The sequence below is a fragment of the Triturus cristatus genome, chromosome 7 (assembly GCF_964204655.1).
Source record: "Triturus cristatus chromosome 7, aTriCri1.1, whole genome shotgun sequence".
Taxonomy (NCBI): Eukaryota; Metazoa; Chordata; class Amphibia; order Caudata; family Salamandridae; genus Triturus; species Triturus cristatus.
This window is the reverse complement of record NC_140590.1, coordinates 1,292,573,943-1,292,591,960: the sequence shown is the minus strand read 5'-3', so window position 1 is coordinate 1,292,591,960 and position 18,018 is coordinate 1,292,573,943. Positions and strand designations below refer to the sequence as shown.

General features: G+C 47.5%; 1 protein-coding gene across 1 annotated transcript in view; it reads left to right on the top strand.

Annotated features, from left to right (window-relative positions):
• Window positions 1–9,956: 9,956 nt before the first annotated feature.
• The window catches only part of LOC146811922 (uncharacterized), a 232,925-nt gene continuing 224,863 nt past the window's right edge, over window positions 9,957–18,018 (top strand). The window contains exon 1 of the mRNA XM_085614542.1: window positions 9,957–10,065. The gene's annotated coding sequence lies outside the window, so the exon portion shown is untranslated. The remainder of the gene's footprint in view (window positions 10,066–18,018) is intronic.

Here is an 18,018-nt window from a genome sequence, read left to right as displayed (position 1 = left end):
TTCAGAGCTCCATGTGCTTCTTGCAGATGGCAGGTTAAGATCCTGGTAAAAGCGCTCAATTTGATATATGGCCACTTCAAAGAGCTTAATGTATCTATCGTTCAAGGCATAAGTGTCAATCCTTGAAGGGTTTGATCTGCCATTATTCTAAGGAAGACGTAATGGGGTTCGTTTGGTAGCAATGAACTCATAAAATGCCCAAAAACTGTTTGTATTATGCGCTATTAATTGTTCACGAATATGTTTACACAATGAAAAAGCGCATGCAGTATTTCTACAGAGCATGTATAGATATACTATTTTACAGAGAATCGGAGTTTTAGAAGCCAAAATTACTTTAACATCTTGTTAGATCAGACAGCCATACGGTTGCAGATATCTTTGGAGGCCATAGCCAGTCACTGTGAAATAAACAGTATCCAAATTATTCAGTCTAAAACTGAGTATTGTTTTGGTTTACCATTAAACAACAAGCATTTACCGTGCAATAGGTCTCGTATTTCAGAGAGTTTAAGCTATTAGCATTGTAAATGACAATGCCTTTTATTTATATTTTAAAAACCTAAACATAAAAGGCATTGCCATTTACAATGCCAATAGCTCAAACTTGTGTAAATGCGAGACCTATTGCATTGCAAATGCTTGTTTAATAATGTCATTGCATTTTTATTGCTGGCGGGAAGAAAGGTGTGAGGCAACACGCGGAGAGGGGCGCTTCAACGAAACCAACGGTGCTCGCCTCATAGCGCTTTTTTTCATTATGAATGGGGAGTGGCACTAGGGTGACCAACTGGCAACATGGAAAATTCTGGACAGCGACAGTAAAAATTCAGGACAAAGGGTCCATATTCAGAACAAACGTTAATTTCTGAGGAGGTTGCGTGATTACAAAATAGACAGCTGAAAGAAGTGCAAACCAAAATGGGTTTATGTTCTTTAGTTCTTATTACACATTGGAGTGTTGAGCATTCACAAATAGCTGGAGAGATTTAAAGATGAAAAAACTTGTAAACCTATACACTCCAAGCAGAATTTGACAGGGGATATAAGAGGCATATTTCACAATTCTACCCTGTACCATGAATAATAGTGCCAGAAGCATCCTGAACATAGACTTAGAGTTCACAAGCAGTAGCCCTATTAGACAGTGTGAAAAAGAGGGAAATGCTCGGTTACTCACCGGTAATCTTCATTACTCTGAGTTCTGTCTTCCTGTTCCAATCCTTATCCACAAGCGACGAGTCTGCTCCACAGAACGTTTTACCTAGCTCACGTCAAAATACTTCCCCCAATATCGTGCTGCCTACCCAGCAGGCATAAAGGGGGAAGTACGTCACCCTGACAGCCTGAAAATACCCCCAAAAACTCAAAGACCACAAAAAGCAAAAACAATCACCAGAACCAGAAATCGAGGAGGGAGGGACGAGCCTAGGAAGGGAACGGGAAAACCAGGACTTGGAGTAATGGAGATTGCCTGTGAGTAACCAGGCATTACCTCCTGGTTCATCTTTCCATCGAATATACGACGTTACATCGTGGTGTTTACACCGCGATACCTTTACAACGCTGCCATTACATCGCAAGTCGTTACGACTTGCGCTGGAGGGCGCTGGACTTAGGAATAGTATAATTTATTATTACAACTCCAGCCTACGTTACAGTAGGGAAGGTGTTGGAATAGTAAATCATACTATTCCTTAGCTTAGAGCGCCATCCAGCGCAAGTCATTGTAATGACTTGTGTTGTAGTACCCGCGTTGTAAAGGTATTGCGGTGTAAACACAGCGATGTAACCAATGTTTCCCCTTTCCGTCCGATTCCTTATCCATGAGCGCATACCCAAGCGCATGGTGATCGATGCACACAGAAACTAAGGATGATACTAGATACTTGATATTTAATGTAAAAAACAAAACAAATCAGATTATACACAGTAGATAAAACATGAGTGCCAAAATCAGAGGAAGCCGCCATTCCCAATTAAAGACAGTAGTGTGAAACAAAAGTGTGGGGGGAGGCCATTGTAGCAGCATTACAAATGTCCGGCAGAGATGCTCCCTTAAACATCGCCCAGGAGGAGGAAACATCCCTAGTTGACCGCCCCTCGACAGAAGAGGGAAGAGAAAAGCGTTCAACCTCGTAAGACAAGATCACAGCACACTTCATCCAACGAGTAAGAGTGGACAAAGGTCTTGATGCCCCTCCCAGAGAGACCATACATAAACTAGGAATCAACCTGATAAAACCCACTGGTACGATCCAGATGGATGTGAAGAGCCCTCAACACATCCAGAGAATGGGGAACCTCCTCCTCAGGAGTAGAACGAGCAGGATAAAACACCAGAAGGACAATATCCTCCTGAAAGTAGAAGACAGACAAGACCTTGAGCAGAATAAAACTGACTGAGGTGCAAAATCACTGTATCTGGACCGAAACGCAAAAAGGAGGGAGAAGCCAACAAAGCCCCAAGCTCACCAACCTTGCGGCCAGAAGAAACCGCCACCAAAAAAAGAACCTTAGCAGAAAGAAACTTACGGTCAACAAATACCAAGGGTTCAAAAGGAGGACCAGTTGGAGCGTGAAGCATCAAAGAAAGATCCTAGGCGGGGACCAGAGAGCGGGAGACAGGGCGCTGAAGCAAAAAGCTCCACAACCGGCACCTCATCAAGGGAGACACAGAAGCCACATCGGAGATCATGAAAGCTAGAATGGCCTCCCATTGGGCACAGAGGGTGGAGACTGTCAAACTCATCACAACCCCATCCTTCAAAAAATCCAATGCCCTGACAGGATCACAGGAAACAGGACACGCTCAGCCCCTGGCACCAGGAGTTAAAGTTCTTCTAATGATGACTGTAAGACTTCAGGGTCGAAGGCCTGCGAGACAATTGGATGTGCTGGGGCCACTTCAAGTGAACAACCCTGAGTCAACAAGGTCAGCCTCTCAAGTGCCATACCCCCAGCCGAAGGCACAGGAGACAGGATGAGCTGAGAAGAATAGTAAGCAGGGGAGAGGGATGCATGGGGAACCTCTAGTGGGGACACACGGCCAAACGCCAAAGAAGAAGAAACCACAGCATCCAAGGCCATTCCGGGATACCAGAAGAACCACCACCCGGTCCACCTGAATCTTTCTGAAGACCCTGGAAATCAAGGTAAATGGGTTAAAGGCAAAAAGAGCCCCTAGGACCACAGGATGGAGAAAGGATATATTGCCCAGGCCAACCTTGAGGGAATCAGACTGCTAAATAGAGGGAAAAGGGTAGTCTCCTCTGAGGCAAACAGATCAAGCCAAGGAAGGCTGGATCTGGAGAGAATCTGTTGAAAGAGAAGAGGCGACTGACATAGTCACAGGTGAGGGGAACACCCTGCTCAAAGAATCTGTAGGCCTATTCTCCATCCCTGGAAGATAGACTGCTGAGAGAGAGAGGAAATTCCTCTCAGCCCACAGACCGATCTTACGGAGAAGGAGAAGCAGAGAGCAGCGCATCCCCCCTTGCCAGTTGATATAGGTACGAACAATCTGGTTGTTGGTCTGAACATAGACAGGGCGGTTCCTAAGGAGAGGAGTGAACCAATGAAGTGCCTGCCACACCACCATCTATTCCCTCCAGTTTGAGGACTGGAGAGCCCTGACATGGGAACACTTGCCCTGGGCCCAGAACCACCCCCACTCCACAGCACTTGCATCGTTCGACAGGACCACCGAGTGAGGAGGATCGAGAATAAAGCCCTGAGACAGATTGTGAGGGGACAAACACCACTGGAGAGACTTCAGGTTATCATCGGTCACCGGAATGAGCAGCTCGAAAGCCTGAGAAACTGTATCCCAGTGCACAGAAGATGACGCAGAAGGGATACAAATGGGAACGGGCCAGGGAAGCATGTGCAGAATAGAGGCCATCTCCTCCTGACTCCGCAGCTAGAGATGAGTGGACACCTGAGATTGGGACAGAACCCAGAAAAGGTGTTGGAAGAGAGTCTATTGTCATTCCCGAGACTGGAACACCATACCTAGATCCAGCCAGAAGAGGCCCTGATGAACTTCAGAGACTGAGAGGGCCGCAGAGAGGATTTCCTCTGGTTGATGAGAAACCCAAAAGGCTCAAGAAGACGCCAGACCCGATGCACCTCCTCTGTTGCATGAGAAAAATAAAGAGACAATCAGCCAATTGTCAATGTAAGGATAGACCTGAATACCTTGAATGGAGAATACCCACCAGTGGGGCCAAGAGCTTCGTAAAAACCCTTGGCGCTGATGCAAGGTCAAAAGGAAGCACCTGGAACTGGTAGTACTGTGAACCCACTGCAAAGCGCAGAAACTAATGATCCACCAGATGGATGACAACATGCAGGTAGGCGTCCATCAGGTCGATGGAGGCGAGGAAGCTCCCCTGAGGCACCAGCTGAAGGAATGATCCGATTCACCCCTTTCAGGTCCAACACAGGGTGGAAATCTGCAGTGTCCTTCTTCTGCACCAGAATAAGGATGGAATAATATCCCAGATCTGGCTCCAGAGGTGGAACCTCGACAACAGCAGGCTTCTCCAAAACAAGCAGAACACCATTCTACAAGGCCGCTCTCTTCACAGGATTCCGGAGCAGAGGAGTGTTCTTGAGTACCTGGCCAGGGCAGGAGGAAAACTCTATCTGGTAATTGGAGGTCACTGTCTGAACTGCTCATGCATCCAAAACACCCTCCACTGGTGACAAAAGAAGTGAAGATGACCACCAACTGAGGAGGCTAACAGTCACTGCTTTGAAGATGGAGCTGAGGAAGCAGGAGCACTAGGACCGAGATTTGTCACCACCAGGGGCCCTCCGGCCATGACCCATGCCTCGGAAGGGCTGGCCAGTGCCCCTGCCCGTTGCCTGAGGAAAAGCAAAGGCACAGCGATAACCAAAACCACGCCCCCGGGAAGGAGGATGAACGGGAGCCATCCGATTCCGAATTTCGGCCAACTGCTTCCCCATCTCCTCAAGGTGGGGAACAAACACCTTTGAACCATCAAAATGCAATTTCAAGAGAAAAGACTTCTGGGAGGTATCTGCCTTCCATGCCGGCATCCAGGTACCCCGATGAGCCACATTGGAGGCCCCTAAAGCTGCTGCAGCAGAACACAGGTTATCTAAAGAGATATCCGACAAATAGCTGACCTAGAGTTCCATCAGAGCCAAAAGCGAGGAAGTATCCACCCTTCAGACCAGGGCCTGGAAATCCTTCAGAAGGGACTGAACCATATAATTGATATAGGTGGTAGCCCTGTAGGAAAAATTGAGGCAGCATGAGACTCCTTAACTGCCCCTTCCACCTTCCTATCCAAAGGGTCGGAAGGAAAGGCGTCATCCGAAAGCACCATGCCCTGGGAAGATAGGCCAGACACCAGATTGTCCACCTTAACAGTTTAAGGGAATTCCTCCGATAACCCCTCCAACACATAGCGTTTGGCAAAAAAACAAGGGAAAGCAGCATTGGCAATTTCCTTCCATTCATGGGCCAGCATCTTGCGAACTGCATTGTGCAAGGGCAAAGAGGCTGGGTCAGGACGGTGATACTCGGCAAAGAAATCATCCTCCACCTGATCCACAGGCGCAGACAATCCCAAATTGTCCTGTACATGATCAAACAGACCAGAAAGCTCAGCTCCCTGAACAAAGAAACTGCACTTCCCCTCTTCATCTACAGGGTCATCAAGATCCAGCACAGCACAGGGCCTTGGAAACTTAGCAAGATGCTCCCGTGCTCGCAGCCTCAACAGCCTCATCAATTAACAACCGTAGCGCAGCTCAAGTCGGCACCCCCGCAGCACCTTCCAACGTGGACTCCATAGCCAGCATGTAGAAACACAATGACGCTGTTTCCTGCAACCCATCCATACCTAGGCAACATAACTCTCGCTGCACACAAACTCAAGGGAGCCACAATAGACAGGAAGCAGGACCGCCCCATAAACCACCACAGTGGAATTTGATGCAACCGGGGAGAACGGAGACACCCAAGAGGATGCTTAGCACCTCTGAAGAAACGGTGCACCCACGTCCCTCGCCTGAGGAGATAGTGTATGGGTACTCACAAACTTTCTCTCGGGGGCCAAATTTAGAGTGTGGTTTGTGGCCGAGGGCCGCATCTGTGGAGGCGGGGTCAGTGGAGGTGCGGGGCTAGAGTAAAAAAAAAAACTGTTACCATGAGGTTGGACACAGGTGCCTGCAGCGGATGTATTAGTCCACTGAGTCACCAGACACAACATACACACACATGTCTGTCTGTCTCTGTGTGTCTGGGTCTCTGCCTGTGTGTCTCTGCCTGTGTCTCTGTCTGTGTGTGTCTGTCTCTGTGTGTGCATCTGTTTCTGCGTCTGTCTCTGTGCGTCTGTCTCTCTCTGTGTGTCTCTGAGTTAAGGAAGTGAGGGCCTGCCAGCTGAGGGAAAGAAAAGATGGTAAAAACAGAAAAGATGACATTAGAAGAATATGGAGCAGAGAAAAAGAGTAGGGGTGGGCGGAATTTGCGTAATTGCGTTACGCAAATCTCCGCGAAACGGTAAAAAATCTCCGCGAACACGCAGAAATTCCGCGAACACGCGGAATTGCTTGTTCGTGATGCTTTTTTCCTGTTCGCAATTGCTGTTTGCGTGCTCGGGGAGAAATATCTCGCGAACACGGCTTTTGAGAACGCGAACAAGTAAAACTTTCGCGAAATCGCGGAAAGCAGACTTTTGAGCAATTTCGCGTTCTCCGCGGAACGCGAAATTACGCGAATTCCGCAAATTCCGCGAGCGGAACGGAATTTACCACCCAGGCCTAAAAAAGAGCAAACAATAATTTGCAATGCAATAGGTCTCGCATTTGCGGGATTTTGAGCGATTGGCATTGTAAATGACAATGCCTTTTATTTATGCTTAAAAAACCTGCAATAATAAAAGGTATTGTCATTTACAATACCAAAAGGTCAAAGTTTTGAAAATGCGAGACCTATTGCATTGTAAATGCTTTTTTTTTTATTTATTTCTTTTTTTTAAAAGTACCAAGGTTTGGGCATAGTCTGCCAGGAATTCTACATTGGAGTTCTTTTCCTTTCCTAGTGGCGTCGTCAGTCTGTGTGAGCCTGAAAATAAAGGGCGGATGAAGTCAAGGGTTGTGCCTAAAATGCATCCTGATGTGACCATTGTTTTGGTCACAGTGGGGGCAGGCAGGGCGTTCCTCAGTAAAGGAGGTGTAAATCACACTCTAGCAGCAGGGCCACCAAAGGTAGCCGTTTTCGTGTGCTGACTGATTGCTCCTACAGTGTTGCTTTGCAGGCTCCTGCCCCCATACACAAAGGGGAAGGGGGAGGAAGTTGTGGCAACTGCAGATGCCTTCCTTAATGTGCAACACGCAGGGCTGGACGATCACACAATATTTTTTACATTCGGACCATTTCTGCCGTCCTGAGACGCATGTCTAAAATAAAGAAGTAGGGGAACAGACTGTGTTAAATCTAAAAAAGAAGGCCACGCCGTGCCCTTGCGATCCCGCCCACTTCTACCACAGGCGGTATTAACTGTGAGATGGCACCGATGCCCTGAGGAACAGGATGCAGGATACTGGGCTTGTGATGGAAAGTTGCATCTCGAAAGCATCCAGGGTAGATTAGTCAAGCAGCCATGGCTAAGTTCATGGGAGGTGGTGTGCAGGATGGGTCGGTATAAAGTTAGGGTCATTCCTTGAAAAGAAGAAAACTTGTTAATAAACATACCATAAAAAAAATAACGCAGTAAAATCAGGGTGATGGTTGTCTGTTTCTAGACCTAACATTCAAATCTACAGTCCATTTAATCTTTTAGGCGGGGTCCTTGATCAACAGAGCGGTTCTGGCTTAGTTGTTCCGCATGGTTTTATGGGACTTTGAAAGACTGTCTACGGTACAGCTAAAGGTGCTGACTCTTGTCAGTGATTCACGGCGCTTGTGACACTTTTTAGGTCGAGGACGTCCGGTCTGCCGAAAGGAAGAACCGGAAGTCGGAGATTTAATGACTTGGAGAAGAGGGGCTTGAACCCGCCCCTCTTCTCCCCTGTTCTCTATTGGCTGGCCTCTTGAATGCTGGCCAGCCATTGGAGAAGAGGTCAGTCATTCCGATCAGGCCCCGTCCTTTTCGGATCGGGGGGGTGTTTTTTGCAAGAAGTCTCATTCTCTCCTCCAGTCAATGGCTGGAGGAGAGAAAAGACAAACACGCCCCCGAATCCGAAAATGCCACTGCGTTTCTCTGAGGCATTTCTGCTGTGCCTCGGAGAAAGGCGGTGGTGTCCTGCATCAGGTTCGTCCAGCTCGCAGCTTCCTCCTTGTTACAAGGAGCTTCACACGCCCGCTCTCCCCCGCTGGTGCTCACCGTGGAGAAAAGCGTGCCCCCGCAGTGCCGATCACTTCCGGCCAAGGTTCCCCTGCAGCGCGCTTGGCAGAAGTCCCGGGATCCTTCATCGGCGAAGTCGTGGGCCTGCGTGTGTCGGCAGGACCGTCCCAGCCTTCCAGCGGAGCAGCCTCCGCCCCTCGAGGCCTCGTCGGTGAGTACCGCTCCCAAAGCCCGGGACCACCAGGTTGCTACCCCTATCCCGAGCGTGCAGCACCGGTGCCCCTCTCGGCCTCTCGGTGTCATGATGGTATTTGCATGTGAACAGCTCACAATCTGCCGCGGGTGCCACAGAAGCCCAGTTCTGTGGGTGGTGGGGTGGAGTGGTGCGGCCATCAAGCCACACATCACAGCTTGTGTAAGGTCTCCCCAGAGAGGTGGCAGCTTCTTGGGGTTCGGTCACGCTGCCCTTGTAACCAGATTTCGTTAGGCTTGTCCAGAATAACACGATTTAAACGGCGGGATGATGAGGGGCCTCGACACGCCTCTAACCCTCTTTAGGCGCCTCGGGGGAGGCCGGAGGCCCCGGTTCCAAAAGCTGGGCGTCCAGATAGCGCTTGGAATGAGGTCGTCCGCCGTGCAGCACTAGTTGCGTCCTTTAAATGTCGGCGCTGCTGGCAAATCTCTAGCAGCAGGCGTTGTTTTACGTGTCTGAACAGCACCCCTTGTGAGTGGAGCAGTAACGGCGCCTGTTCGGGTTTCCCGCTCACTGGGTGTTGGGCGGTAACAACGCAGTCAGTGCATACCTATGTAGTCTCCTACCCTACCCTGCTCTCCCCGTCTCCTCCCCTGCTCACCCATCTTCTCATTAGCTCCTCCCCTGCTCACCCATGTCCTCCCCTGCTCACCCCATATCCTCCCATGCTTGTCTCATCCCATGCTCATCTCGTCTCCTCTTCTGCTCACGCTGTCCCTCCCTTGCTCACCCGGTCTCCTCCACTGCCCCCCTTCTCTTCCCCTGACCCCCCTTCTCTTCCCCTGCCCATCCCTTCTCCTCTTCTGCTCTCCCAGCCTCCTCCCCTGCTCTCCCAGTCTCCTCTCCTGCTCACTCTGTCTACTCTCCTGCTCACCCCATTTCGTCCCATGCTCACCCCATCTCCTCCCATGCATGCTTGTCTCCTCCCGTGCTTGTCTCCTCGCGTGCTCGTGAGGGTCGCTATTGGCATTGCTCATGACAATGCCGTGTATTTAAATGTTTTAAAAACAAAAACAAACAAAAATAATGTCATGAGCAATGCCAATAGCTCTAACTTTACCAATGCCGAGACCATTGCATTGTAAATGCTTCATATTCTGGCTGCCAAACTTGCAACGTTCATATGTTCATTTTGCTGCCTTGGTTTTTGATCCTGCTGACGTTTGGGGCCACAGCGTGATTTTCTGTAATCCCTGGTGGGACCGTAGTCCCAGGGTCCATTGCTGCCTGCTGTTACCTGCATCTCGCTCCAGTTATTACACACACCACCCTGGTGGGGGACTACCAAGCCCAGGGTGCAACACGCCAAGATCCGCAGCCGCTAACGAGGGGGAGGCGCTAGAAGTCAACTTGATCATAAAGCGCTGCCTCTTCCCCCTGCGGCACAGGATGCGCACGGGGGGCCGTCCTGCGCCCACCGGCGACGGGAGGCGGCATGGCGTGGCCACCCCCTTGTCATTCTGTTTAAGAGACCGGAGCCCCGTCGAGGTATGTTTATCTATGTCAATTAACTGCATGAAGCGTTAAGTTTGAGTAAACAGGATTGTGCGGGTCTTGTGGTCCCTGCTGCCCTCGGCCAAGTGAATTTCCTAGAGTGTTTGACATTGCCGCTCGGGTGGGCTGTGCGCGCCGGCTGTGGTACTGCGGTCCAGAGCCCTGGAACATCATTGTATGGACTGAGGTACTAATGAACGGATCTGACCAAGAGAGACTGTTTATAAGTAACACGTGGAAGAAGGGAGGGGGAGATAGGCCCTTGTGGATTTATCATCAACACGCATAGTTGGGGGGTGGGGGCGATATTAGCACAATACTGTGACTTGACCTGATAACTGTTTGACTTTTCACACCTATAGTGCCAATATTAATTGGGCCCATTATTCTCGACCTTACCCACGTAAGTACATTTTATAAACAGACGTACCCGAACCAATCGACTAATATGGGCAAAAGAAAACACATGGCTATTACAGGTACAATGCTCTCTCCAGACAAGTCCCAAACATCCCTGTTACAGTACATCACTGGAGCAATCGGAGCTATAGAACAAGCACTTACAATGTAATGGTCTCGGCATTGGTAAAGTTAGAGCTATTGGCATTGCTCATGACATTATTTTTGTTTGTTTTTGTTTTTAAAACATTTAAAGAAACGGCATTGTCCTGAGCAATGCCAATAGCTCTAACTTTAACAATGCCGAGACCGTTACATTGTAAATGCTTGTTAATGGATGAAGGGAGTTTGGCTGCTATTGCAAAATCACGTTGCAAGGCATTGCTCATAGGACCAGATGGCCACAAGCCCTTAGGATCCATTTGGTTCTGCGGCCCCTAATACCTCTCCTATTTTTACATGCTTTAAATAACTGATATTATAACACAGTTAACCTTCCTCGAGCTCATGAAAGGCCGAGTCTGCCGGGCCATGATATTAGCTCCAGCACTCCGCATTTGGCAGCGGTGAATGTTCAGCTCACTGAGCCAGCCTGTTAGCTACAGATAATTGCATGTGTGGTTGAGAGAGTGGGGATGAGCAAAGTTCTCTTAAAGGAGACATGGCACCCCTTTTACCATAGCCTTTCTGCATCTGGGGGAGATGAGTGGTGACTGGCTACAGACCTGGGTGGCTAGCTACCCTTTCCATCTGACCAGGGCAGGCCCTGGGCCCTTGTGCTCTCCGCCTGAGACTCCCCGTCTCTGCCCCAGTCATCACCGACTCCCAAATGCCATCATTGGAACATGAATCATTTTTAGAGTGGGATGCTGCAGTAACCATGATTTTAAGAAGTGAGGTGTGAACAAACTATAAGTGCCCTTGGAATCTTCTCTCGGGCAGTGAGTGTGGTAAGTGAGAGCTTCACCACACAAGACCATACACTCCTTTACCGTTAAAAGACGGGGGATGTGCAGAGAGGAAACAGAGGTACTTTGAAGCACCATGTGTCAAGGACATACAGGGTATTGTGTTTTTCAGACCAATGTTACACATTCACCCAGGGACGTGCATGCATCTTGCACATATTACATACACAGGAATTACAAAGACACGCCAGTTGCAAGCTTTGCATAAAGACATATGCACTTACACATGGATATATCAAACTAATAAACAAGGCATGTCACATTCACACGTGCACAGGCAAAACAACGCACATACAGTACACACGCAAAACGTAAAGCTTCAATATGCAGGTGTACACTAACACCCTAAACACACTTCACACACCGAAACACGCTCTAAACAACACACATTTTAAACACACAAAACAAACGTTTCACACACGTTCCGTAGCTAATTTCAACATAGCTGGAATCTTCCTGCTCAAGCCATTAACTTCAACATGATCCCACGAGCAGTACATGGTGTATTTGTTATGCACAGCTTGTATGAGCGCCCCCTATGGGTGGTGACACGCTGGTGGGTTCCTGTACAACAGCTTCATGATAGGGTTGTACTTAGCGGTCAGACAGACCATCGTTCAATAACCTGTCCAATCCGCTTAATAGTCAACCCCCCACACACACTCCACACCCCCCTCCACCTACCCGCTGGATTCTCAGACTGCGGCGCGAGCTGCCAATATCAGCTTGGAGTCTTGGACTCCTCCACAGCGGGATGCAGCCACCTGCCACATACTGCGCATGGAATCATTTTAATAATGCTAATTATGACCCGCAGCTTGCAAGCAAGTACACATCAGCAGGTGCATTAATCCACCATGCCATTTTAACCGTGTCCGAATTTTGAGGCAGACTATCTACAACAGTTTTGTAAAATTCACTTCCCAGTTGGGCACTGGGACTACTAAAAATGGCGAGCTGGTACTAGCCTCCATGCGCCCCAGACTAGAGGCGGCACGGATAACGAGCTGCTTTTAACATCGTCAATAAACAGCTGCCAAATGGTCTGGGGTGAGGCCAGCACACCCTGTTAAGGGTTCACTCTGAAGTCCACAGATGTCTTGGTGACATCTTAACCTGTCCCGGGCTTTCCTTTTACACATCCTTGTTTTCAGGTGCACTAGTCCAAATTGTTCAGTTGTAAGTGACATGAAACTACATCTTCCAGAATGCATTTTGTTGTTAAAGGTGACTTTAGTTCTTCCACGGGTTGCATTGCAGTTTGTGGCGTGCCTGTGCCCGCAGAGAGTCTCCAGGGCTCTGTTTACCTTTGTGGACTGCCAGTGCCAACCCTAGGCCTCCGAGGGAGCAGATTACCTCACTTACTGGGAGATTTCCATGTACTCCCCAGCCTATCAAATTATTTACATGGGATGACAGTTGGTGCGCCCGTGGTGGCGCGCTCCTAGGGGTCAGGGGTAGCCTGGCTGCTTCACAGGGTAATCTGATCGCAGTCTGAGCCCTGGTTAGGCCTTTAAACCTCGTCTCCTAGTTAGACTTCTGCCTGACAACGGCAGCTTGACGATAGAGACCTCCCTTTGTCCTCTCCTGGGGCATGTCGCGGACAGGTTGTGTACTCCACAGTCTTGTGTACATGTACACCAAGACGCACCAACAGGCCTGTGTTTGTTTGGCGGTGTCCATTTCAAAGGCCTTTGTGCCCCAGCGCTAAGCTTTTTGGGGAGGCGCTGCCTGTGTTTCGCATGAATGCTTCTTCATAACCACAGTCTTAACTTTATTGCGAGGTGACTAGCTGGCTGAGGTCTGAGGCAGCCCACACCTCACAGACAAGTGTGCTGATACACTTTGGTGACGTGATTCGTGCCTGTCCAGGCGCATGCACATCTCCTGTACGAGATGATCTGGACGCCAGGAGCCGAGCCGTACACGTGCACATCGCCTGTCCGGGCGGGTGCACATGTCCTGTCCCCCTTTGGCCAAGAAACCGACAACAATAGATCTCGCCAAGGTAAGTAGCGCATATGCTGCGTCGCTAGGCGAGACCTAAAAAAAATACAGAAAGATGGTGAGGGTGACAGAGAAGGTTGAAAAGAGAAAAAGGTAAGATGAGGGAATCAAGAGAAAGCACATAAGGGACAGAGTCAAAGACTAATAGCTAGGTAGGGGAGAGGAGAGAACAGATAGATAAAAGGTAACCAAGAGGTTGAATAGGGAGTGAACAGAAATCTAATGTGAGGGTTAACTTTAAAACTGCATATCAGACCTTTCAATCTCAAGCTCAATGCACCATATCTTTGAAAATATAGTACTACTCTATTGTTTCTCTTTCATAAGATCCAGCATAGCTACGTCACGTACTGCACCGTGTTGTGTGAAATGTTAGTAAATTTATCGCTATAAGATTTGGCACAACTGTCAAGACTTAAATTTTGTCTTGGACCTTGTACAGTGCTCTTCTGCCTTTTGGTTAGGGTTGCACTACTGAAACACTATATACATACATATAGGCAGAAAATCACTGCTAAGAATAGGCTGTTTATCAAAGAATAAAGGAGAAATCTTTCCAAGGTTCCAGCCAGGAACATTTGTCTGGCAGGTAACAGTGTGACACTAGAAGATTCTGAGATTAGAGCACAACAGTCATGTTTTGTAGGCATTTTTCCTTGTGCAGTCCTTGTCCCATTAACTGGAAATTTTTAAATAAAAACTTTACAGAAACACAGATTAAAATAAAATCTCTCCATTCATAGACTATGCCTTCCTACCAGCCTGTCCCACAATCCACTAAAGCACTTTTACCTCAGGGCCTGGGGCACTGCACAGGCTGCAGGAATGATAGCTATGGCCATGACAGGGTTGGCTTTAGTGCTGGTGCCAGGTGGTGTGCCAATATTTGTTGCCCCCCCCAAAGACGTCCTTCTCCAAACATTCAATCAGTACCACTCTCCAATGATGCCCCTCGTCTCTACACAGACCCACTCTCGTGTGTAGTTAATTTCTTTTACACTGCTACTCAATCCAAGTATGTAGGGTAAAGTAGGGTGTTGGCGTGCGTTATATCCTACGCATAATATACAGACACAATGGCTTGTATAAGTGTGTAGGCCATTATATAATGTTACTTGAGACCAGGGCATTGGAATTATTCAATTGTCCGACCGCTGTGATTTTCACATGATTATAGATTTGCCTTATAATCCATCATCTGCTGCATAGACTGCAGATTTTAGCTCAAATGATTCTAAAGTTAATAAAAACACAGCAACAAAAAGAAAAGGGGGGGGGGGGAGAGAAGAAAGGAGAATGCACTTACCTTCCCTGCGGCTGGCTCTACTCCTACTCCATGGGTTGCATTTTGACCCTGTAAAACGTGTCAAGATGCTAGCTCTTTCCAGTGGTCGAAGTGGGGGGAAAAAAAGTAGGGGAACTGTGGGCGGAGACTCAGGGGGCGGGAATAACCCAAGGATTGGATTAGTGGGCGGAGTCGGAGGTGTGGCTAGAAATAGCAAAACATACCAATTTTTGAACGTTTGGCATTTCACTGACCAGTTACAGCTTATAACGTTATTTAATTCAAAGAATCAATAAACATGTTTATTTGAGGTTTAATATATAAGTTGTTTATATTTAATTCATTTACAATGTGGGACATGTTTCCAATCACAGAATATTCCAAATACGCTTATAAGTGGAATCATAAGCCATTTGTCTCCGAGCCATGCAGTTTCTTTCATCTGCACTTCTCCCTTTTTCTAACCATTTCTGAACATAAAATTCAGGTTTAAATTCTATGACAGGTGGCCCCACGATATTTATGAACATTGTAGAAGACAGACGATTGATTGATATTCTGTTCCGCAGTGGTGTGAGCACATCATTCATTACACTAAAGCCCCGTTCACATTCAGCAGTTGAGGTACAAAAGGTGTTTATAATGTGCATTAATTGTTTCAGGCTTTCAGAGATGCAATTTTTATTTTGTTTGTACTCTCTGAAACCAAGGATGTACTGCCTGGTATCAAATACATGCAACCTGCTACAAAGGTTTTGTAATTCTCCCTCACCGTATAAGATGTCTACTGGATCTGGCCAATAAACTGGTTGTAGGAGTTTCATTCTATGTACTAACTCTTTGTATTCTATTTCATCATTGTTTGTGGTTGTGCATCTAGAAACATTTGATGCATTAGACATTGTCATCCTTTTTCGCATGTTATTTGCTAAGCTCCTAAAGAACTGTGCCCTATTGATGCTAACACAGCCTTTGTTCTGTTGCAGTCCTACACCAGCAAACTGCATCCGTTCAGCAGCATCTAATGCAGTAGTAGCAAACAAAGGGCCCAGGTGCATCAGCCATTGATTCAAACACTAAAATCTGCATTTGTATTGAACGATCGGCCTCGTATATGGTCATATCAAGCCGCTGCAGCCTTCTGGATAGGTCACCCAATTCTGTGAGAGCATCATATAAAATGCCCATATTTTCAACAAACACCAGGGAGGTTAATAAACGGTTTAAACCAGCATATTTCCTCTGCTCAATGTCACTCCTCGTTGAGTCTTCGGAAGATTCCATGAAATGTTTAATAAGTCCTTTGTAGTTATTCCAAACAGCTCTCACAGATCTTTCACTTGAGGACACCCAACGTATATCTAGCACCTTTCCAATTGCCAGAAGTCTTACTTCTACCTCCAGAGCACATTCCCCAAGCTCTCTCTGATTTTTCGGAGAGGCATGGTAGGTGTTATATAGTTTATCAAAAACAAATTTGAGCTGATTAATGCCTGCGACTTCTTTACAAATATCACCCACAGCAAGCTCCAGCTTGTGGTTAGCACAGTGCCATACACTCAACTGTGGATATTTCAGTTTCAGAAGAGTTGCCACACCGGATTTCCTACCTATCATATTGGAAGCACCATCTGTTACAAGCTGAACCAAATGACTTTTTAAATACTCATCAGTAAAACCGTGTCTCTCTAAGCATGCAAGTAAGGTATCTAAGATTAGATCTGCTGCTGTGCTTGGCAACTCAACAAGGTCCAAGAAAAAGGTCAGTGGCTCATTGTGTTTATCAATACATGCTCTTTCACAGATAATTAGTGTGGTCAATTTACTATTTGTGAGCTTAGGGACATATTTATGGGAATGGTGGCGCAGGGCAGCACAGCAAGTTACTTTGTTGCGCTGCCCTGCGTCACAGGGAAAGGGCGGGAATGTGCCGTATTTATCCAATATGGTGCATTCCGGTCTTTTCCCCCTGCACTGGCGCCATTTCGACAGCCTAGCTTCAACGCAGGCACACTTGCCCCATGGTGCAAGGGTGCCTCCTTTGCATGCAGGATTGTTTTTGTGCAGGAAGGGGCACCTTCCTGTACAAAAACAATCTTGGGAGGCTTTTTCATCTTTCTATGTGGGCTGCAGAATAAAGCACAGTTTGAAAGAGGAAAAAGCAAGGAGAAATAAAGATATTTCTCCTAGTTATGCCTCCTCTGGGCAGCGCAAGATTTTGCCGCATTCCCAGGATTACAAGGCCTTGTTAATCTATGAATGCGTCAAAAACCGTGGGGGTTGTGTGGGAGACTTTTATTATTGCAGGAAAACTACTGCGTGACAAAGCCACTGCTGCTCTAGGGTGTGCTGCTTTGTAGACCTGCCCGCAAGACTGGTGGTGAACCTGGGTATGAATTGTGGTGGACAGGGCTTCAAGTTTACCCAACTGGCCACCGGTAGGGTTCACCTGCTGGTGCTAAGAGACCAGGGCTTCTAAGGTCTAGTGGGGCCTTCTAAAGTCTATCATGGGTGCTCCCTCAGGAGTGGTCTGATGGACAAGGCATGAAGGCTGAACCAGGTTCCCCAGTTCCAAATTTGGTAGCTCTGGCCATAATGCCACATCCTATCCCCACCGAACACCCTTCTGCCCCACTGAGTGAAACTCGCACGGTCTTCACCTACAACCCAATTCTGCCCCATTATAAGCACCTGGATGTGACTCATTTCAAATTATGCAGTGCCTGGAAAAAAGTAACAACATTCTGGGAAAAGCAAATACTCATAGGGAATGCAGGATTATGTAAAGCATGCAAAATATAAGCAGGGACGACATGTTACCTTAACGCTTTTACTCTCGTTCAGAAATCAATGAGTATTTTTTGTCTCAAACATTGAGGACATGAACATAGGGCTCCTCCTGTACACATGTGTTAAGCAGGGCTCAGAGACAAAGGAACTCTTCAAGAGAATCTGATCTGACTCACGGAAACCCACAAGGGCTCCTTCTTATCCACAAATTGTGCACTCTTGATTGTCAGCGCCAGGATGCCTGTTAGGTGAGTGCGCTTTACAAGTGAGATAAATAAATAAATAATTCTTATTCATGTCAGCCAGCTAGCTGCTCAAACATAGTATAGCACATATGTATTCAAGTGTCCTGCAAAGAAGAATGAGTGCGAGTAAGTAAATGTGGGTGTGAATGATTGAGTGCCTGAATGTAACTGAGCATGAGTGAAAGAGTGTATGTTGATGAAAGTGAGAGAAAGTGAGTGAGAAGGAGTCACGAAGAGTAAGTGAAACTGTAAG